Source organism: Rattus norvegicus, chromosome 4, assembly GCF_021556685.1.
Source record: "Rattus norvegicus strain SHRSP/BbbUtx chromosome 4, alternate assembly SHRSP_T2T, whole genome shotgun sequence".
Classification (NCBI taxonomy): Eukaryota; Metazoa; Chordata; class Mammalia; order Rodentia; family Muridae; genus Rattus; species Rattus norvegicus.
In genome coordinates this window covers 122,753,352-122,775,666 of record NC_141537.1, presented here as the reverse complement: position 1 = coordinate 122,775,666, position 22,315 = coordinate 122,753,352, and the positions used below count along the sequence as shown (strand labels likewise).

Below are 22,315 nucleotides of genomic sequence, written 5' to 3'. Positions count from 1 at the left end.
GAAGAAGAAGAGAAAGGGGAAGGAGGGGAGGATGAGGGTGGGGAGGAGGGAGAGGAGGAAGAAGAAGAGGAGGGGGAGGAAGGAGAGGAAGAGGGAGGGGAGGAGGGAGAGGAGGAGGGAAGGGGAGAAGAGGAGGAAGAAGAAAAGGGAGGGGAAGAGGGAGAGGAGAAAATGCACTTGCCAGCTGGTAGTGAAAGCCAGCAGGCAAAAGCAGTAACTTTTCCCTTGGCTTTCTTCATACCTGGGCCACTTCTGGGCAGTGCTGCCCACTCTGGGCCTTCTGCCCCTCAGTTAATCCTTCCAGGGAATGTTCTCACAGACCCACCCAGAGGCTTGTCTCTTCATTGACTCCAGAGCCCATCAAATTGACAAGAGTCAGCATTACACTTTGGTACTGGCCAAGCCCAGCGGGAAGCACTTTGCAGCCCTGTGTTCTTAATGCTCACACTAACCGCCCACAGAGAAGCAGCCAGAGGCTTGGAGATGCGACAGGGACCTGCCTGAGTTCTGTTTCTCAGTGAAAGAAAAATCCTCAGAACACTTGTAGACACAGTGAAACAGAGCCGGGAGCCTGACCAGGTCTACCTGAGCCTGTCAGCCCCGCTCTGATCCCACACTGAGGCATTTTTCATAAATAGGCTTTCTTATTAATGCGCAAAAGCAGGGGCTGCACTGTGCTTGCCGTGTTCTACTTTATTCCTTGAAAGCAAAAGCATAAAGGGATGTTCTGGTAACACAGTCAGAGCACAGGGGACATGGCCTGGTGGCCTATCATCTGTGGCATGCCACCTCTGTCCCCTGTCCTACTCCTCGTGCTGCCAAAACACCCTGGCTCCTGGCTTGCTTGGGTCCAGGAGGAGAAGCTGCAGAAGGATGTCAGGTGCTCCCTCTGCTTTAAGTTAATGGGCATCCACTTGCAGCAGTGTTTGTGATGCGGGGTTGGCTCAGGGATGCCAGGGCTGGCCAAGCTGGAACCAGGGAAGACATGACAAAGTGAAGCAGGATTGTAGAATCTCTCACCCAGTGAGATGAATAAAAACAAAAGGAAAAAGCCTGTTAAAAAGAGCTGAGTGGTGGTGCCACACACCTTTAATCCCAGCATTCCAGAGGCAGAGGCAGAGGCAGGTGGATCTCCATGAGTTTGAAGCTAGCCTGGTCTACAGAGTGAGATCCAGGACAGCCAAGGCTACAAAGAAAAACCCTGTCTCAAAAAAACAAGCAAAAGCCTGAAAGGAGGGCAGATGGCTCAGTGGGTAAAGCACTTGCCCTGTAAACCTAATGACCTGAGTTCAAATCCCCAGAAACCATATAAAAGCTACGCACACTCTCGGGGACCCGAGGGAAGCCACAAGTACCTACCCTTCTGAGAACAGGACCTCTGTTATTTCATTACTGACCAGCCTAGGAGACAGTCAAATCTCCCCAGAAATCAGACAAGTGCCACATCCACCAGGTTCCCTCGTAACGAGACAGGTCACCAGCTGAGGCCCCAAGCATCTGTACCAGCACAGTCTCAAGTTTTGAGGCAATTCCAGCAGACTGGGCCCCAGAAGAAGGTTATCACAGGCTGAGCCAAGTCTCAAAGACGGAAGATGTTTCCTCTCTCCGTATACAGGTACCCATTAAAGGCAACAAACAAGCCCTCAGGCCACCATGATGCAAAGGAAGTTAAGAGGGCTCCAATGACTATCCCCAAAGAAGTGGAGATGTGCAAGCTGCCCCCAAAGGAGTTCAAGCTATGACCATCTGGGAAGCTTGTGAGTCGCTGATTGACACAGGCAAGGAGGCCGGATCAGAAGCCGAGGTAAAAACCACAAGGAATCGGGGCTGAGTTATACAGGAGGCCCAAGGGCACTGCCAAGGGGAAAGAACTCTTGAACTTGAAGGCAGAAATCTTTGAGATCATTGAGTAAGAGAAAAATAAATAAATAAATCAGGTAGGAGAGAGTAGAGAAAGCAGGAGGCAGGGTGAGAATGCTTCAGCAGAAAACCCAAGAATCATGGGTACCCAGAAGAAAAGAGACAGCGGGGAGAAAGTCTATTTACTGGTTGAACTGGGCATAATGGCGCACTTTAATCCCAGCTCCCAGGAGGTCGAGGCAGATGGATCTCTGTGAATTCAAGGCCAGCCTGGTCTGTGTAGTAAGTTTCAGGCCAGTCAGGGTTATTACGCAGTGAGACCCCATCTCAACAACAACAACAACAACAAAACCAACAACAACAACTACTACAAAACCAACCGACAGACAAAAAAATAACATTTAAAAATGAAGCGAAGTATGGCTGAATAGTTCCCACACCTTGGGAGATATTTGAACACACAGATTCATGAAGCTCAAAGGATACCAAGTGACAGTGACTTTGAAGAATATTCCAGAATACATAATAATCATTTTTCAAACGTTAAAGACAATCTTGCAGCCCAGACACATGTGAGGGAACCCCCAAAAGGCTACCAGACTTCTCAGAAGCTGCACACGCAGAGCCTGCTCTGCACAGGAGTGCACTGCCTGCAAGATGAGCCTTAACAAATTCAAGATGTAAATCCTTTCTCTCTCTCTGTCTCTGTGATTGCAGGGGTAGTAAATAAGAAGTCAATAATAGGAAGAGTGTTGGGAAATTATCAGCTACGATGAAGTTATACAATGCACTGCCAAGCCACAAATGGGTCCTCAGTGGTTTGGAGAAGATGTCCCCCATACGGCTCGGGTTTATGAATACTTGGTCCTCAGTTGATGACTGTTTGGGAAGGATTGGGAGGTGTGGCGTTTTGGAGAAAGTGTGTCACTAGGGGAGGACCTAGGTTTCGAAAGCCTTCTGCCATCCCCCGTGCATTGGCTCTGCTCGATGTCCGTGCATGGAGGCGTGGGTGCTCAGCTACGGCCTGCGCATCTCGCCTGCCTGCTGGCTGCCATACTTCCTGCTACCATGGTGATGGACGACTGTCCCCCTGGAATCGTAAGCCTCAAATAAACCCTTCACTTTCTAAGTTATCTTAGTCATGGTGCAGCCTTAGTCATGGACAGGGAACCAGAGAGAAGTAACTAAGCAGAATCAAGGAACGTTTTAAAAAGAATCCAAAAACATCAGGGGCTGGAAAATGAATGGAAACAAGAAATAAAAAGGAAAGGAAAGGACATGGTGGTTCCTAGGTACGGTGGAGGAGAAATTTATTATAGATATGCAGGAGAGCATTGCCAGAGGCAGGGACATCTGGAGAGTCCAGAGTGGACATGACCCCGAGCCGTGCGAGGAGAGGGAGAAGGGGAAGGAGAAGGGAGAGAGAGAACAGCAGCCAGGAGGCCCAAAGGCACAAAGGGACCAGGTAGCCAAGATGGTCGGATTATATAGGGAAGAGCAGCACCCCAGCTCCCTGGGCTGAAGGAGTTTAGGATAGGGAGCAGGGTATGCCAGCCAGGAGGGCCTGTGGCAGCCAGATCTGATCTGATATGTTGAATAGGTACCTCAGCCATATGTGCCAGGTTTGAAAATTGACAGGGATGTGGCTCAGTAGTTAAAAGCACTTGCTGCTTTTCCAGGGGACCCAATTTCAGTCCTTACCCTCACAGCAGGCTGCTCACAGCCACGTGACTATAGCTCCAAGGGACCTGGCATCTCCTCTGGCCTCTGCAGGCATCTGCACTCACGCATGTGCACGCACACACGTGTGCACAGACAATAGAAAATACATATGCATATATATATGTATGTATACATATATGTGTATAATGTTTTGAGGTACAATAGAAGCATCTTTAAGAGGGAACTTCCCAACGATTAATGTCTACATCATACAACCCGGCTGTACACATTAATGTCTATATCATACAACCCGGCTGTACACATTAATGTCTACATCATACAACCCAGCTGTACACATTCAGACTCGTGGAATGAAGACAGACAAAGCCCAATCTCACCAGAAAGAAGGAAACAACCAAGCTTAGACATTTACAAAGTACACATTGGAGCTGGCTGACTCAGTGGGTAAGGGTGCTTGCAGCTAAGCCTGATAAACTGGGTTGGATCCCCGGGACCTGGGCCATACAGGAGGGAGAGAACTGACATCTACAACTAGTCTCGTGACCTCCACATGGGCTACATGTACACATCTCTCCCCTCCACAGCACGTCAATCAATCGATAAATGTGATTTAAAATTCTGTAACTTAACTACTTTTGTTTTACGTGGCCTAATATTTTATCTGCATCCAAGCGCACCATGTGTGCCCAGAGGCCAGAAACATTGGATCCCCCGGAACTGGAGTTACAACACAGTTGTGAGCTGCCGCATGAGTGCTGGGAACCAAACCCAGGCCTTCCACAGGAGCAGGCAGTGCTCTTAACCGCTAAGCCGTCTTTCCAGACCCCAATTTGATTTTTTTAAAGCAGAAATGATCAGTGAAACTTAGAGTCGAGTTATTTGGAAAGATAAACAAAGTAGACAGATTGGCCGTAGTGAGATTAGCCAAGAAAAAGAAACCAAATAAATACAATTTTAAATGAAATAGGAGATATTATAGATGATATTAAGAGTCAGAAAGCTCTGTAGAGAGTGTGGTAACCAGTGATCTGTGAGAAACACCTTGCTGTGGTTAGCATGTGAAGTGTCCCCATGGGCTCCGGTGTTTGAACACTGTCTCCCATACGTCCCTTGGGTTTATAAACCTATACTGCTTATTGTCCGGTCTCTGATCAGCCCAGATCTGAGCAAACTTCCCAGCCAGGCCTTCCTATATCACAAAGGACTTCTCTCAAATCATAGCTCCCGCCCCCTCAAGTGGGTGAGTTCTTGTCTAGAATCTGGTTGCAGCTATGAGAAGGGTGAGTCAGGCCCCTACTGGAGGTGAACACTGGAACTACATATGCAGAATGTGCACAGAGCAGTTAACATGAAAGAGGGAAGATGGGGCCAGCCAGCCAGCCCAGGGGGGGGAGGGGGAGAGAGTGGCACCAGCTGGCTTCCAGGCACACGCTGCTCGGCACTTAAAGAAGGAGGAAGGATGCCAATTCGTCTCAAATTCTTCCAAATATCAGAGGAGAAGGGAATATTTCCAAACTCATTTTGTGAGGCCAGCTTCACCCTCACCCAAGCCAGGAGCAATGCAACTGACAAGAAACCGAGGACAATATCCTGCTGTACACAGATGCCAAACCCTCAGCAAAGTGCTAGAGAGCGGAGCTCAGCAACACAGGAGACACTTACACACGGCCTGCGTTAGGAGTCCTGGATGTCCTGTCTGCAACAATTGGCTTAATTAAACGCATCCAGGTCAGAAAGGAAGTTGTTACATTGTTTCTAGCTACTAGTATTCTATATGGAATAGTCCAATTCAGTTAAACCGAGGAGCTTGACTCTGTATCATAGTCAGTTACTTTCCCCTTCAAAAGCACACCGCCATTGATCCAATTTGTCTCTGTCTCTTCAAAGTCTCGCCACCTCCGAATGGCACCATGGGGACCAGGCCTAGATATTCATGCTAATGTTCCTGATAACCCCAAGATAGCTGCCAAGATTTCAGGTATCACGGACGCAACATCATACTGCAATGGGCAGCATGTGGTCAAATGTTTTTCTAAGCCAGTCATTGACTGGGGAACAGGAATTATCAGGGCTGCCTTGGGCTCATGAGGACCCAGCACTGTCCAGAGCCTTATGGAAAAGTGGACCCAGCCAGCCGCCTGGAATGCAGAGGAACTGGAAGGGTCCACAGAGCAGGGTCTTACCCTTTACCCTTATCTACACTCGATGCCAATGAGGGCCACAGGCCTAGCTTTGTTTTCCTGCAGAGACAGTGACAAGAGCCTCTGCAGACACAGAAATAGTGGGTATAACAGAGGGTGACACCAGACATGGTTGGGGGACTGGGGATCCATGACCAGAGCCTAGAGAGCACCATGCAGGCTGGAGAGAAACAGGACACAGTCAGGTCTGGAGCATGATTGTCCTGTCACCCAGGGGTGGGGCTGCAGGTGGGCCGGAGGGAGAAGTGTGAGGTGCAGGGACCATCCCTGCGTCCTACTCTGTATGCATAGATACCTCGGGCATATTGAGATCACCTTTCAGTTACTGCTGCTGAGAACGCAGCCCTCTGCTCTTCTTCCTAACAGACACACTCTGCACTTTCCCTATGCACCCACACTCACCTCGTGCACTATCCTCTAAGCGGAACAACTGCCAACTTCATCAGATTGGCTGGGCTGCTTACCAGAGTCCATCATGGAGACTTTGTTTACATCTCCCAGGGAAGGAATTTTCCCAACACCTATACACGTACACCTGCACACACACACACCTGTACACATACACCTGTACACACACACCTGTACACACACACACACCTGTACACACACATCTGTACACACACATCTGCACACACACACCTGTACACACACACCTGTACACACACACACCTGTACACATACACCTGTACACACACACCTGTACACACACACACACCTGCACACACACATCTGTACACATATACCTATACACAAATACCTATATACATACACGCATGTGCATGTTCTCCATGAAACTCATACTCTACCGCTACATGCTAACACACAGGCTAATATACACTTCCTATGTGTACCACAGGACACTGGAGCTAACATGAACATCGTATCTCTGAAAGAACAAAGGTGGGAGCTTGCCTCTAGAACCTTCTCCCTGCCACACAGGGACTCCAGCAACGAGGACTGACTATGGAGTTGGAGTGACAGGGTGGGAATGGGTTCTGCCATCACTGGCTCTGGGACTCCAAGCAGAGACTCTTATGTCAAGCGGGGGGGACTCCCAGACCCTGCTAGGTGTGAGTCCTAAGCAGTTACGTCTTGTGCAGAGCTTGGTGAAAAGAAGACAATTAATATTAGGCTCAGGAGCCCAGCTCCAGCCACGGTCCAGGAAACCAGATCTTGTTCCGCGATCCTGTCTACTTAGCCAGCTGTTCAGTCCCCATATGCTTCTTTCTCTTCCAAGGCCTCTGCCGCCAATTGGAATGTGAGATTAAAAAAACACCATCTGTGCCCCGAGTCCTTCCATTCCTTGCCCGGGACGTCTTGGGGCCGGGAGATGCTTTTCCAGTTTCTTCTGGCATTGCCATCCTTCCTTGGCGAATGATGTTAGAGAGAGAGAGAGAGAGAGAGAGAGAGAGAGAGAGAGAGAGAGAGAGAGAGAGAGAGAGAGAGAGTTGGCTGATTTCACCATGCTAGGGGAGGGGCACATGAGGTGTGTGTCACTGAGGGTCCATGTAAAGAAAGTGTGGGTCTCAGTGTGGTGCTACTCAGGTAGTGGGACTTTTAAGAGGTGGGATCTGAAGGCCAGTGGCACGGCTCAGTCGGTCAAGGTGCTTTCTGCCAAGCCTCCTAGCTAGAGTTCCTAAGCAGAGGAGCCCACATGGCAGAGGAAGAAAACTGACACTGATTCCCACAAGTTATCCTCTGACCTACCATAATGATGGACACACATACAGTAAGACAGACAGGGTCTTTTTAAAAAGATATGGGCACCTCACCCCACCTCCTGTGAGCGCACCCACACAGTGTCCTGTGAGTGGACACTATCCACCAAGATGTCATCACTAGAATCAAGTTCAAGCTGACAACATGCCCTTAACTCCTAAATCCCAGAACTTCCAGCTACGTAAATGCTTTTTCTTTAAGGTGCCCAGTCTTGGGTGTTCTGTCACACTAACAGCACACTGGTCAATGTCGTCTCCGAGCATCCACAAGAAGGCCCTGGCTACCGGACTAATGCTGTGCTAACCCCTTGGTTCTGTACTTTCCCAGGGTCAGCCAGGTCAGTGGCACCCCACCCAGGCTGGAAGGCACTTCTTACACTGAGGTCTACATGGTAAGGACCATGAAGACACGGCTTCAATAGGAGGAAGTCAAGTGGCTCTGACAGGAAGTAAGTAGTGTGAGAGGGATGATGGACAGAGTGATGTAGCGGCTGGATCATTCTTCACTTGTGGCTGAGCCCACACCCTTGCCCCATGACTTTATAGCCTTTCTGATAAGACTCAGAACCCCCTCCTTCAGCCTGGCTGATCTGTGGCAGATGAAGTGGGTGGACGCTGAGTTCTGAGCTCTCCGGTCCTTGCAGCTCCCCCTTTCACCTTAACACCTGTGTGTCCCCGCTCAGCCTAACCGACTGAAGAGCCCAGAAGAGAGCCCCACCCTGGCCGGCCTGGGCCAGCCTACATGCTACCAACTCTTGAGCAAGTCGGAAACCCAGACCACAGAACAGTGAGCAGACACTCAAGGGCTCAGCTGGCTGGCTGATCCGTCAGAAATGGCGTCTGCGGCTTCAGGCCCTGAGATTATGGGTAGTTTGTTACACAGCTGTACAAACTGATACAAACAGAAATTATCCACAATCCCGTGTTTGTTCATTTTCTTAGTGCTGCAATGAATGCCCAACAAAACCTAGTTAAGAAAGAAAGGGTTTGCTCAGGGTTTGAGGGCACGGTCCATGGCAGCAGGGCTGTGAGAAAGTCACATTACTTTCATAGCCAGGAAGCAGAAGGAGACGATGTCAGGGCTGAGCTCCTGGACCCTGACCACTGGATGATGTCACCCACAGTCAGGCCGAGTCTTCATACCTCGGTTAACCCAATCTAGAAATTCCCCATCAGGAATGCCTAGAGGTTTGTCTCCTACAAGATCCTAGAGCCTGTCAGGTTGACAATCTGTACTAACCACCACATTTCCTGAGCTACGTGGAGGGAGGAAAGAGCAGTGAGCATTAAACAGCTCCAGACAGAGCCAAGAGCTCCAGGCAGAAGGGAGGGACTCCGGTCTCTGTCCTGAACCAGCAGCAGGAGACAGAGGGGAACTGCCCCCAGCATCACCCAACTGATTATTAGCCCTCCCTGTCCAGGTGCAGCCCCTCTCTCCCACCTACTCAGCTTCCTCTACTCTGCCCACCCAGCACGGATCCTTCCTGGTTACTAAGGAGGCCCACACAATCTTGCTTCGCTGGGACGATTCTGCTACCTCTCTCCGTCCCAGGTCATGTTCAGGCTTTGACTTCAAAGAAGCCCTCCTTGGTGTTCTGCCAACCTCGTGGTACCCTGGAGGATGTCACTGCTACCACAAGTGACACAGGAGGCTATGGCTTCAGTGGCATGTGCACTATGCTTCAGTTCTGTTGGTCTGTTAACTACTCTAGAATGCCTGTGTCCTGGTCAATTGAGACTGCTATTGAACACACACACACACACACACACACACATACTCTGCAGGGGCTGGGGTTAGGTATCTTATAAACAAAAGGGAGTTAAGACTACCAGTTCAGCAAGCTGAGAACTCTAAGGGAAAGGTGTTAGCTTCTGCCTGGTTCATGAGTGTGTGTGTGTGTGTGTGTGTGTGTGTGTGTGTGTGTGTGTGTGTGTAGGGCAACCCTTTGCTCTGACCCCACAAAGTAGGAGGAGGTAAGTCAGCCCTCTGTCCTCTTCCATTCCCCAGGGCCCTACCTTCAAGACCCAGTGGACTCCTACAAGCCTACCTCCCAAAACCTCCACTCAGAGACCAGGGCTCTAGTGTGTGAGTCTGGGGACAGGAATATGCAGTCTACAGCAATTTATCAAACACATTCAACTGAGCACATGTAGGCCAAGCCGACTGTGAAGCAATGTTTCCTTTGAAGATAAATTTGTTTTCTGCAACTGCATCTGCCATCTGGGATGCTGAAGGTGGTACACAGCCATCAGATGCCCAGGTACAGTACAGAGCACCCGTGCAGAAGATGGCTGGAAGCGAGAAGAGGAGGTGGTGAGCACCTCTAACCCCAGCTCTTGAGAGGCAGAGGCAGGAGGATCACTGCAAGTTGGAAGCCAGCTAGGACTTCCACAGGCAACACAGGACTGCCAAAGGAGGAGGAGGAGGGGAGAAGGGAAGAGGAAGGGAGAGGAGGAGGAAGGAGAGGAGTGGAGAGGGTGCTCTGGTCCAGGACCTCCGACAGGCTACCCTCCAGGAAGAAAGGCAGAAGTCTACGCTTCAGAGGCTGGGGGACAGTGGGAGCTTCCAGGTCATGTGATGAGTAAGAGAGACTCAGCCAGGGCCCAGAGAGGTTAGTCCTTAAGGCCTAGCCCGACTCAGCATAACCAAGACAGAAGTTAGAGTAAACTTAGAGTCTTTTTAAATCCCAGGAGGCCATGGAGATGGCCCAGCGGAAGCCCAGGTTTCCCCAGATGCTCAAGGGCAGGAGCTCATATATACGTCAGAGCACAGTTCGCTCTAGGGCTGTTCAGGAAAGCCTCAGAGACCTTAGGCTGTTCCAGCCATGCCAGCCTGTGGGAATGGTTGGTGCGGGCTAAGAAGGAGGTGTGATGGCAACACAGGGAGGGGAGGTCTGTCTACCCAGAAAGCAACAGATAGCTATCGTTCCATTCTGGACGTTTAAAAACGATGTGAACATAAGCCAGCAAAACAAGAGGCAAGGAGCACTCCTCACTCCCAAGAGGCAAAATCAAAGGAAGTTGTTGTAAGTACAGTGAAAGAACAGAGATGAGCAGAGCCAGGAAGCACAGAACATTCCAGAAGCCGGAGCAGATAGAATTAGTGAGCAGTTCAGTCCACCATCATGGAACAGAATGCAAGACAGCACGTCACTGAACAGAGGCACCGAGAGTGATATGCTCTAACTGGAAGCTTCTCAGACAGGGTATGAAAGTGTCTTCTGCTCAGACTATCTCATAGAGGTGGGGGGAGGGGAGGAGGAAGAGGGGGAAGTGGAGGAGGGGAGGAGAGGGCAAGGGAGGGGAGGGGAGGGGAGGAGGAAAGCAGAAAACAGAAGCTGGTGGTCATGGTCAGCAGGAGTCAGAAGGTCAGCTCAGAAGCAAAGCCGTGGCAGCTGCCTCCTGAACACCCAGTCTCTTCCTTCCCAACATGGAAGCCTCCCCTTAGGACCCACTACATCCCCACCCCCCTCCCAACCCCTCGTAATGTGACTAGGTCCTTAGGCCTTTGTGTGTGTGTGTGTGTGTGTGTGTGTGTGTGTGTGTGTGTCTGTGTGTGTGTATAAGTTTGTGTGTGCCTCTGTGTGTGTGTGTCTGTAAGTGTGTGTGTGTGTCTCTGTGTGTAAGTGTCTGTGTGTGTGTGTCTGTGTGTGTGTCTGTGTGTGTAAGTGTCTGTGTGTGTGTGTAAGTTTGTGTGTGTGTGTGTGTGTGTGTGTGTGTGTGTGTGTGTACGTGCGTGCTCATGCCTATTTCAGGTGTCTTAAGGTTTTCATTGCTGTGAACAGACATTATGACCAAAGCAACTCTTACAAAAGACAATATTTATTGGGGCTGGCTTACTGGTTCTGAGGTTCAACCTATTATCATCAAGGAAGAAAGCACGGCACTGGAGAAAGAGCTGAGAGTTCTACATCTTCATCCCAAAGAAGCAAGGAACAGACTGTGTTCCAGGTGGCTAGGAGGAGGGTCTCAAAGCCCACTCCAACAGTGACACACTTCCTCCAACGAGGCCACACCTACTAATAGTGCCATTCCTAGGCCAAGCATATTCACACCACCACACCAGGGGTCTACATTCTCTACCCTCACATACCAACACACACACACACACACACACACACACACACAGAGAGAGAGAGAGAGAGAGAGAGAGAGAGAGAGAGAGAGAACGCTCTGCTCAGTGATGAGATTACCATGATCCTGGCTTTTATATGGGCGCTAGGGACAGGAACTCAGGTCCTCATACTTGTAAGACAAACACTTTACCCTTAACTGTTGGCCTTTTTTTCTTTTCTTTTCTTTTCATTTTCTTTTTTTTTTTTTTTTTTTGAGCTATGGGGGAGGCTGGGCAAGGTCCTTGTGGACAGCTGGCTTCAGCATCGAATGGTCAAGAGGACATTGCCACTAAAACATGAATTTATTTTATGTCATCTGTCCTCTACCAGGGTAAAAATTGTCAGAATGTCCCCACCTCTGACTGGCAGAACAAAGACTCATGTAGGAGATCCTGAAAAAGGGAAGACATGGAAAGCCCATGCTGTGCACCAGGTGAGGAGCACAGACAGCTACAGCAGAGGGACCTACATGGTCCAGCAACATAACCAGCTCACACAGTTCACTTTTCACTCCCCTCCCTCTCTTCCTCCTTCCCTCCCTCTTTCCCTCCCTCTTTCCCTTCCTCTCTTCCTCCTTCCCTCCCTTTTTCCCTCCCTCTTTCCCTCCCTCCTTCCCTCTTTCCCTTCCTCTCTCCCTCTCTCCCTCCCTCCCTCTTTCCCTTCCTCTCTTTCTCCTTCCCTTCCTTTCTCCCTCCCTCTTTTTCTCCCTCCCTCCTTCTTTCCCTTCTTCTCTCCCTCCTTCCCTCCCTTTCTCCTTCCCTTCCTCTCTCCCTCTTTCCCTCCCTCCCTTCCTCTTTACCTCCCTCCCTCTCTCCCTCCCTCCCTCTCATTTCTCTGTCTCTCCCCATCTCCAGGGTTGCCTAACCCCAAGGCTGATGCTGGCTTCACATCTGTCCAGATGTGCACAGCGATTCCTCAAGCACTCCCTGTACCTGGTCATTTTGTTTACAAAGGGGCTTCTTGTTAGAATTTCCATGATGATGCCCCCTGAGAGGCTCCCTCTGCCTGGGCTTTGGCATGGAAAAATAAGTCCCCTGGTTGATAGGGTTGAGTGGCCAGTGGGGACATAGGTCAGTTAAGATGCTGCTATCCCAACCTGCCCAGGGATCTCTCGGGCAGATGGCCTTACAGAGGCAAAGGGAACATGGGAATGCTGTCAGGGGTGAGTGAGCCGCAGAGATGTCAATGAGCTGAGATGCTGGAGGACTGATGTGGTGCTTTGCAGAGCCATGCCCTTCCGTGCTTTCACTCTCACACTCATGAAAGCCTAGATGTGGCCTTGTCTAGAAAAGTCGAGGTCTTGCCCATCTTCACCTCCCACTGGGATCCTGTTTCCAAAGAAAACCGAGATGCCCTCACCTCAGGGCCTTTGCACTTGCTGTTCCAGCCATCTACAGTGCAAGGTCTCAGCTGGCCACCCATGGGATTCCCATCTGCTTCTGCACCATGCAGCAGCACCTGTGGAGATGCACCCAGACTACAGTCCTGCTAACTCCACACTCCCATTTTCTGTCAGCTTCACTCATTGCATCACCAAACTCTAAATTCCATGAGGATGAGGGTTTCATCTGCTGTCTCCAGCGCGTAGAGCCGTGCATTCGGTAACTTATCGGTAAGTACTACTGATAGAGCAAGATGGATGGATGGATGGATGGGTGGGTGGGTGGGTGGGTGGGTGGGTGGGTGGGTGGGTTGGTAGATGGGTGAGTGGATGAGTAGATGGGTGGATGGATGGATGGACGGACGGACGGACAGATGGATAGGTTTGTAGATGGGTGAGTGGATGAGTAGATGGGTGGATGGATGAGTAGATAGATGGGTGTGTGGGTGGATGGGTAAGTGGTTGGTGTGTGGATCAGTGTTCTGTCAGTGTGAGAAGCTACCTGAGAAGGCTTATAAGGAGGGGAGGTTTGCATTGGTTCTCATTTAATTTGTCCCACTCTTTAGAAGTATGGCAAAATAGTTTGTCTCCATGAAGGAGACAACTGTTAACCTGTGGCAGGCAAAAGAGAAAGAAGAGGAGGAAGAGTCCAGAGATAAAATATCTCCTTCAGTGGCATTCCCCTGATGATCTGTGTGTCATCAGCTAAAAACCACCAGGAGAGATTCCCCAGCATTTCAGATCTCATCCTACCAATCAGGTCAGCAGCCCAGGGGTTCATTGGGTGGGGAGGTGTCCTGCCTGGGCTGTGTGGCTGCCTTTTGGCTCACTGGTTCCTTACCCACTCTGCTCCGGCACAGGGTGGCTCTCCCTCTGGTCTATTCCACTCTCATTTTCTCGGTTGCCCTCAAGTCTTCTCTGCATCCCTTGGGATGCTCCTGTCTCACCTCAAGCCCACCACAGCCAGGATCACAATTGGCACAGAGCTTGGGGAGGGGAAAGGAAGCCTGGCTGGGAAACCAAGCCACTCCTCTCTGCCCCTGGGGTCTGTGAGGAGTGACTGCAGGCAAACCTCAGCTGTGACTCCAGGAAGCCAAGCAGACAGGGGATTAGCCTCAACAAAACTCAGAGCCTTGGAGCTAAATTCAAATCAAATATAGTTTTTGATGTTAATTCAAGGAGTCTAGGAAAAAGAGCTGAGGGATTTGCTTCTGGAAATTGTATCAGAAGATGAAGGAATTGTATCTGCTTCGAGTCACAAGAAGAGAGTGATTTGGGGATCAGGAAGAATCCACTCTGAGCAGCTTCCCTTTCCTGTGGTGTAGGTAGCACCAATCTCTGCTGCCATGGTGACAGGCTGGCACCAAATGCCAGCATGGAGAGGAGCCAGCCCTCCTCCCCTCAAAGTGCAGCTACTGGGTCTCCAGAAGCAAGAGCCAGCCACCGTGACTGGACAGACAAGTAAAACAGGAGCCCCTGTCCACGGAACACAACATCCAAAGGTGCCCTCATGAACATCTGAAACCCTCAGTAACTCCGGCACGACTCTCTCAGCTCACAGTCTCCTGCCTCAACTTCCCTCCACTCTAGTTTTTTGTTCGTTTGTTTGTTTGTTTTTAATGGTGGCTTCAAATAACAAACGTAGATTTAGTGACATTGGGTCAGGGGTCAGGCACTCAGGAAGGGTGAGCCAGTGGTCTGGAGCCCTGGCTGCTGGTGTAGCTGGTGGCTGAAATGACTGATCAGACATCTGTGTTAGTCAGCTCCCCATCACTGTGACAAAGTACCTGAGGCTCACGGCTTTGTGTATTTCAGTCCACAGTCTGCTGGCTCCACTGTCTTTGTGCCATGGTAATGAAAGCATGTCACAGCAGGAGCTGGCGGCAGAGAGGCTGTTCACCTCACTGCTGCACAGAGGCAAAGAGAAATGGCGGGGTCGCACTATCCCCCTTTGGAACGTGCACAGTAACTTTCTTCCAGGAGGTCTTATAGGCCTCATCACCTCCCCTCACTCGGAGGTTGGGGCCCATCCTTTAGCACCCTTGGCCTCATTTTGGGGAGCACTCATTATGCAAACCTTCACAACAGCAGCAGCATCTCTCCTCCTGTAGGCACGGGGCTTCTCTGGGTGGGCCAGCTTGGCTTTCCTCACAAAATGTGGCTTGGAGAAGCCCAAGTGCTGACCCCCAGCAACTCAGGAAAGTGCCCTGCCTGAGGCAGGAGTCTTGTGGCTTTCTAGGTCATGATGGTGTCACAACAGAAGAGAGGTCAGCTCCCATCCCTAGACAGGAGAGTGGCAGTGTTCTGAAGGAACCCAAGGGGTCCAAGGCACAGAAAATGTCTTTGAGGACATAACACGTTCACCCTGGGGGAAAGGAGAAAGAATTTCTGCACACTTTCTAGCTCAGCTAGAGAACGGGGCCTGCTCTGAAGGGAAATAACCATGGCACAGGCTGTGTTCTAAGAATTCAGAAGTCAACCTTTCCCCAGCCCAAGAAAATATGCACATATGAATGTGCAAACAACTGCCTAGAACCATGTTTTCCAGAACATTCCATCGCACAAGCATGCTTAACATCTCTCCTGACCATTACAAAAGTGGCTACTAACTCACCCTTTGGAATACAGCAAGGAACAGCTTGTCAACACCACTTTTATAAGCCTGAGCACAGCTTTAGACAGCTATGAGTGGCTAACAGCTTCCACAGCCACCAGGCTGGGCCTGGGGCTGAACATTATGCAAAACAGTGGCTGGAAGGGAAATTCTTAAAGTGCTTGCTGTGAAGCAGCAGAACCTTGGCTTTGATCCCCAGGACCCACAAGAAAACCAGTGTGAGGCTGGAAAGACAGCTCATCAGTTAAAGGCACTGACTGTTCTTCCAGAGGAGCCAGACTTGGCTCCAAGTCCCTACATGGTGGCTCACAAGCACCTGTAACTCCAGTTCCGGGGATCCAATGCCCTCTCCTGACCACCGTGGGTACTGCACACACATAGTGCACACACAGGCAGGGAAACACTCCTGCATATAGAATGAAGTAAATCTTTAAAGAAAAGACAATCTATCAAAAGCAATGCTTTACATAAGATATAAAATCTAAGACACTAGAGAAGGGAGGGGCTCACTCTCACCGGCAGTTGAGGATGAAAAGTGCCCAGAAAAAGGAAAACGCTAAGACAGTCAGACACCTCATTTGAGCAGAGCTTCAGAGCTCAGCGGAGAGGCTGAGAGTCGGGGAAGATGGTGAGGTGTCCAACCCGGAGCTGCAGGATGATGCTAAGCCGTCAATCTGCTGATCAACATCCAAATCGAATTTCTGATCAAAATTTTTTTAAAAAGAGAACTTGACAAAAGTATTCGAAATATGAACAGATTCATCAACGAGACCGAGTGGAGGGGCCAGAAACTGGCCCACGAACATCAGTGTTTAATAGCTGGTGAAGATGGCAAGAAACCTGGGGGAGATATGGACTGTTTAACACATGGTGAAGGGAGACAGAGATTTGGGGAAAATAAAGCTAAATCTTTCTCATACTTAAAAAAAAATCCCAAAGCATTAAAATTCAAATGTCAGAAATGAATCTAAAAATGTAATAGAAGAAAACGTGGGTGATTTTTTTTTAAATCTTGGTGTGAAAAAAGTCTTTCTAAGCATGACATAAAACCCAGAAGCCAGCATGGAAAGGACTGACAGATTTGACTATGGAAAAGTGCAAGGGTTCAGGTCAGCAAACACCCATCTAACAAGATAAAAGACCCTGATAGGAAAACAATAGCAACAAGTTAGGAGCCATGGAGGAAGGCGGTCACACGACACTAGAAAGCCAGACAAGGTGGAGGGTCGGGGGATTTACTAGAGATAGGCTCGTGCCACCCATAAACAGGCACAGGAAGTGAACCACTACAAATGGCAACAAAAGTGAGCAGAGTGAAGACTGTCACGTTCACCTCCCATTGGAGAAAAACACCCAAACGGAGTGCTCCCTGCCTCAAAGGAGCGAGCCACGGTGGACTGGAAACAGAGAAGGTGCCTCTGTGAGCCGTTTGGGGACAACTACTGTCATGTCGCTTTCAAAGCCTTTTCCTGGCAGTTTTGCCTCTAGTATCATCTTCCATTCCTAGTTCTCAAAGCTCGATGTGGAGAGCAGGGTGCCATGCCCTCCCCCCTTATATTACATTTGTACACACAACCAAAGGTCAGATGGCAGCGACTGGATGACCCACTGAGGTGCGTGAGCCTACAGAAGGTGAGGACATGCTGGTAAGTAGGCTGGGACAGTGTGCAACTCGCTGTCAAGAGAAGCAGGGCAAGCACCTCTACATCACTGTTATGTCTCCTCTTCTGTATTTCCTGCTCTTGGGAGCCACTCCTGCCCAGGGGGTTTGAATGAGAAATGTTCCCCATACTCTTACATATGTGAACCCTTGGCCTCTGGTTGGTTCTCTTGGGGGAATTATGGAACCTTTGTGAAGTGGAGCATTGTTGGAGGAAGCCACTGCTGCCTTGAGTTTAGGGTTCTCAACCTGCAGGTCTTGATCCCTTGGGGTCAAACAACCTTTTCTTGGCGGTCGCCAAAAACCAATGGAAAACACAGGCATTTACATGACAGTTTATAACAGTAGCAAACTTACAGTTATGAAGTAGCAGTGAAAATAAGTTTACAGTTGGGAGTCACCACAGCATTAGGGAGACTGAGATCGGCTGGTTTTGAGCTTCCTTCCATTTCCGGCTCCACCACTCTGCTTTCTGTGCGCGGTTCAATATATGATCTCTCAGCTTCCTGTTCCCGTGGTCTGCTGTCCGAACTCTCCTGCTTTTGGACTTTCTCTGGAACTGTAAGCCAAAATAAACTTTTCCATAAGTTGTTTTGGTTGCAGTGCCAGAAAGTAACTGATACACCAGCCTTCCCCCTCTGTTCTGTATTATATAATCCCAGTCACCTCTTGGCAATCTTAGGGCTCCCCAGCTCTGAGTAGCCCAGGTTTAAGTTGTGCTTCCCTGCCCTTGCTATGTCCCACCTCTGTTTTTTCCTGCCAGAGGCTGGCTGGCTTTAACACTAACAGGTCCTTTGTCCCGTTCTCCCCCACCATCCTGGTATTGTCTTGTTAGCACCCATCATAACTTAGGGGGTTTTGTTTGTTTTGTTTTAATTTCTAGAGATAGGACCCTATGTAACCTTGGCTGGCTTTGAACTTGCTACTTAGCTGACGATAACCTTGAACTTCTGAACCTGCTCTCTCTACTCCTGGCTACTGGGATTACAGTTGTGTACCACCAACTCACTTTATTCCCTTGTTTAGTTGCTCACTTTTCTCCTAGTAAACTTCCATGAGGGCTAGAGTTGTGTCAGACTTACCACCCTCAGGGATATTGGAAAACCCATGCTCTGATGGAGACCATTGGTAACAGAATGAAGTTGCTGATGGCTGTTTGAGAGCCTCTCCACACCAGCCCGGTGCTGCATAAGGACACCTAACACAAATAGGGCCTGGTATGTGGCAGCTCATCACAGCTGGAAAATACGCCCCAGTCTTTAAGCCTGAGGACCCGATACCATGAGGACAGAGAAGGTGGCCTGGGAGCTGCATGCTTATGATCTGGGTGACCATGACCTCCCTGACACAAAGAGGGTCTCTTAGAGCTGCCAAGCTTCCCATTGTTTCTCCAGGACCTAATGGAGGCCGTGCCTTATGACAGTTGACTGTGGTTGAGCTTCCTTCCATACGGCTCATAGGACTGCGAAGGAATGTCACCGTCTACCTGATGCCCTGCTGTAGTGTGCTAGTCAAGGCCCTGAGTGAGCCTCCTAAAGGATCTCCCCAAAGCCTTCAGTGTGTGGCCTTGTCCTGTGACTGACCTACACAGACATGTCAAGTCCAGCTCATTCCTTACCAAGGGCAGCTGTGTGCCGCAGCAGTCACAGAGGCTGCCATTGCTCCAGCACAGCTCAGCTATCTACTTCCTCCTGGCGCAAGCCTGCCTCTGGGCTCTGCCGCAGCATTCGGGCCTACGCCACACCCAAAATGTCTAAAGTTCTTGGCTTCTTGTCTCGGAACCGTGGAAACGCTGCTGGAAGACCCCTCGTCTTGGCCCCTCCACTACAGATGAATTGGCCGCATCTTTTCCTTTCCAGTTGGGCACACGGGGCTTGCCTCTCCGGCAGCCATGCCAGAGCCACTCCCCACCCCGACCCAGAAGGTGTAAGCAGATTTCTCACCGTCTGCCACTGCTCATTGTTGGAGGGAAGCACCAACCCCCGGCATTTGTTTGAAGGAAATTAGATCCTCACCTCCCCACTAATGAAGCCAGGCTGTGCAAACAGGGAGGCGAGGCGGCAGGCTGCCTGTCTTTCTGGCGGGTGGTGGCCCAGAAGTTGGCGCCCCAGGTGTCTCCCGGCATGCACGACTGACAGAAGCAACCCACGCCAAGCTGGCTCACGACTTCCCCAGGTGACACATCTTAGTGGGTGTGTATCCCAGCCCAGAGCTGTGAGCAGCAACCTTCCTGGCAGTGCTCTGGGCAGAGAACCCCAGCTTAAGAGAGGTCGAGGTCTCTCTCCACCACAGGCACCTAGGCTCCATTCTCAGGTCCTCCTCCTCCTCCTCCTCCTCCTCCTCCTCCTCCTCCTCCTCCTCCTCCTCCTCCTCCTCCTCCTCCTCTTCCCCCCCCTCCCCCTCCTCCTCTTCCTCCTCCTCTTCTTCCCTACCTGGTACAGAGCCACTGTGGGCACATAAATCTTTTAAAGTTTCATTTTAATTGAGCTATAACTCTGTAACATAACACTTGCCATTTTTAAAATGGACATGCCAACGGTTTCTAGAACATTCACTTCTTTTAATCACACCCAAAGAAACTTTGTAATTCTAAGTCGTTCCCCCACGCCATTCCTCCAGCTCACAGAAGTCACTAGCTCTCCCTCTGTGGAACTGCTGCCCTACCAACAGAGTCACATGGTGCCTGATCTCTCCTGACCGGTTTTCCACTCAGCACAATGTTTTAAAGATCAATCCTTCCAGAAACATGTTCTTCAGTCCTTCCATTAGATGTGTGAGCCACATTTGGCTTGTCCCCACTTCTGGGCTGTTATGAATAATACCCCCATGAATACTCATAGACTGATCTGTGGGGACATGTTGTACCCAGGGCTGCAATGTGGTGCTTTTAAAGTTTGCATTTTGACAAATCACTGGGCCACTTTGGAAAGTGACCCACCTATCTGAGTAGCAGCATGTCTGGCTTTGGCTTCTCCAAATTTGACTTAACCTTGTTATTTCCTGACTCCCATCCTGAGGTTTAGGCTTGCATCATTTCTCCGATGGCCAATGAAGTTGAACAAGTTTTCTTTCTCCTGCACTTACTAGCCATGCACGTGTCACCTTTGGAAAACTGTAGTTATCCATTTTGGATTGGGCAACTCACCCTTTTTTTTTCTTTTATGTCGAAGTAGTTCTTTATAGACTCTGAATAGCAGACTGTAAAATCTGACCTGGCCTTTGAAGCACCTTCTCACTTCTTTATGCAAAGTGAGTTTCTACATTTGACAAAATCTAGTTTACTCATCCTTTTAATTTTTTTATTTTTATTAATTCTTTGTGGATTTCACATCATGCACCCCAATCCCACTCATCTCCCCATCCCTCCATATCCACCCTCCACCCTTGCAACCTTCCCCCAAAGAAAACAAAAATATGAAAACAAATAAATAAATAAATACAAAAATATCTTGCTGTGGGAACAGTGGTGTGTCCCACAGTATACCCTTTTACCAATCAGCTTTACTTGCACATGCTCATTACAGTGAGTCATTGGTCTGGTTCAAGGCCTCTGGCTTCTGCTACATTATCAATCCTGGATCCTCACCAGAACTCTTCTCAGATATCCTGTTGCTGCCCTGAGTCATGGAGATCCTTCACTATGGTTATGCAGGACGACCCCTTCACATGCTCTAGCAGCTCACAGATGGGGTAGACATTGGGGTGGGCCAACTCAAAGCCCTGGATCTGGGCCTGGGTGTTGGCTCTCCTGTACCTGCACTACCAGGGCCAGCTCTCCCACTTTTCCCAGGTGAGGGGCAGGGCCAGTTCTCCTGCTGTAACAGCCAGCAGGGGGTGGTACCGCCTCTCCTGTGCTCACACCATTGGGGCCAGTTCTACCATTAATGGCAATTCTCCCACACCCACACCACCAGGGCTAGTTCTCCCACACTGCCCAGATATGGTGGAGGAGGAGAGACAAGATGGGGAGGGAGAAGGCAATCACACAACTTTCCTGCCCACCATAGGCAGCAAGGGGTGGGGGTGGGGAGGCACTTCTCCTGAGTTTACACCCTCAAGGCAGGGTCAGCTCTCCCAGGTTTCCCAGGTGAGGGCTGGGGCTATCTCTTTTATGGGGCCTAGGCAAGGGGTACCACAGCTCTTAAGTTCCACAGCTGGTGAAGGGTGGGACCAATTCTGCACAGCACTCAAATATCAAAGCAACCCTGGAGATGGCCCAGACTACAAACATCCACATTGCTTTTGGTAATAACATGGACCACAGACCTCAGCACCGACCCCTGCCCTCAGTGGCAGCACAGGCTAGGATGTCACCACGGCCTCAGATGACAGCACAGTCTCCTCACATCAGGCTATTCCTCACCATCATCATGTCCCCAGTTCCTCCTCTCTTCACAGTGTACAAACTGCTCTGCTTCTCTTTCTCTCCCATCTTTCCACCACACATTTGATCATCAAAGTGGTGCCCACCCACCCATCTCCCTGTGTCAGTGGGTGTACCCCTAAGCGTCTTCCACACTCTTGCCTGTCACAACCGGTTTATTCATTTCTAAGCCAGGCATGGTGGTACACATCTCTAATCCCAGCACTCAGGACATAGAGGTAGCAGATCTTTGTGAGTTCGAGGTTAGCCTGTATCACAAAGCAAGTCCCGTGACAGTCAGAGCTACTAAGGAAGACCTTACCTCAAAGAAATTCATTCTTTCTATATTGATGTGGTTTGCTGCCCTTCCAAACAAACCATGGGAACGTGGACTCAAGCCAGGACACACCCAGGGTAACAGGCTTTGTCCCTCAGAACCTTCTACCTGCAACCCATCCGGACTCACTCTTTGCACATGACATGAGGTAGGTAGGGGTCCAAGTTCATTCTTTCATGTGAAGACACACAGACCATTGGCATCATTTGCTCAAAAAAACCATTTCTACATTGGCTGATGTTGCAAGAAGTCCTCCATTAAGGGAAGATGTAAGCAGCATCAGCACCTTCCTCCTAAGGCAAAGTATGATCCCACAAGATCCCCCCTGGGGAAAGAGTCACACCAGTCTTAACCCACAGAGCCTGGGTAAAGGGTTGTAAGCA

At 49.9% G+C, this 22,315-nt stretch overlaps 2 long non-coding RNA genes across 3 annotated transcripts in view; one reads left to right on the top strand and one right to left on the bottom strand.

Moving 5' to 3' along the window:
- Positions 1-10,264: 10,264 nt before the first annotated feature.
- Positions 10,265-20,725, top strand: LOC102555094 (uncharacterized). 2 transcript variants are annotated; one of them, XR_015686834.1, is made up of 5 exons: positions 10,265-10,668; positions 11,908-12,010; positions 13,094-13,189; positions 13,525-13,718; positions 18,627-20,725. It is a non-coding gene; the product is annotated as an uncharacterized LOC102555094 (long non-coding RNA). The 2 variants fall into 2 exon arrangements; XR_015686835.1 differs by lacking the exon at positions 18,627-20,725 and adding an exon at positions 14,284-16,554 and having other exon boundaries at positions 10,431-10,668.
- The window catches only part of LOC102554942 (uncharacterized), a 106,332-nt gene continuing 101,575 nt past the window's right edge, over positions 17,559-22,315 (bottom strand). The window contains exon 5 of the long non-coding RNA XR_015686827.1: positions 17,559-17,791. This is a non-coding gene — a long non-coding RNA (uncharacterized LOC102554942). The remainder of the gene's footprint in view (positions 17,792-22,315) is intronic.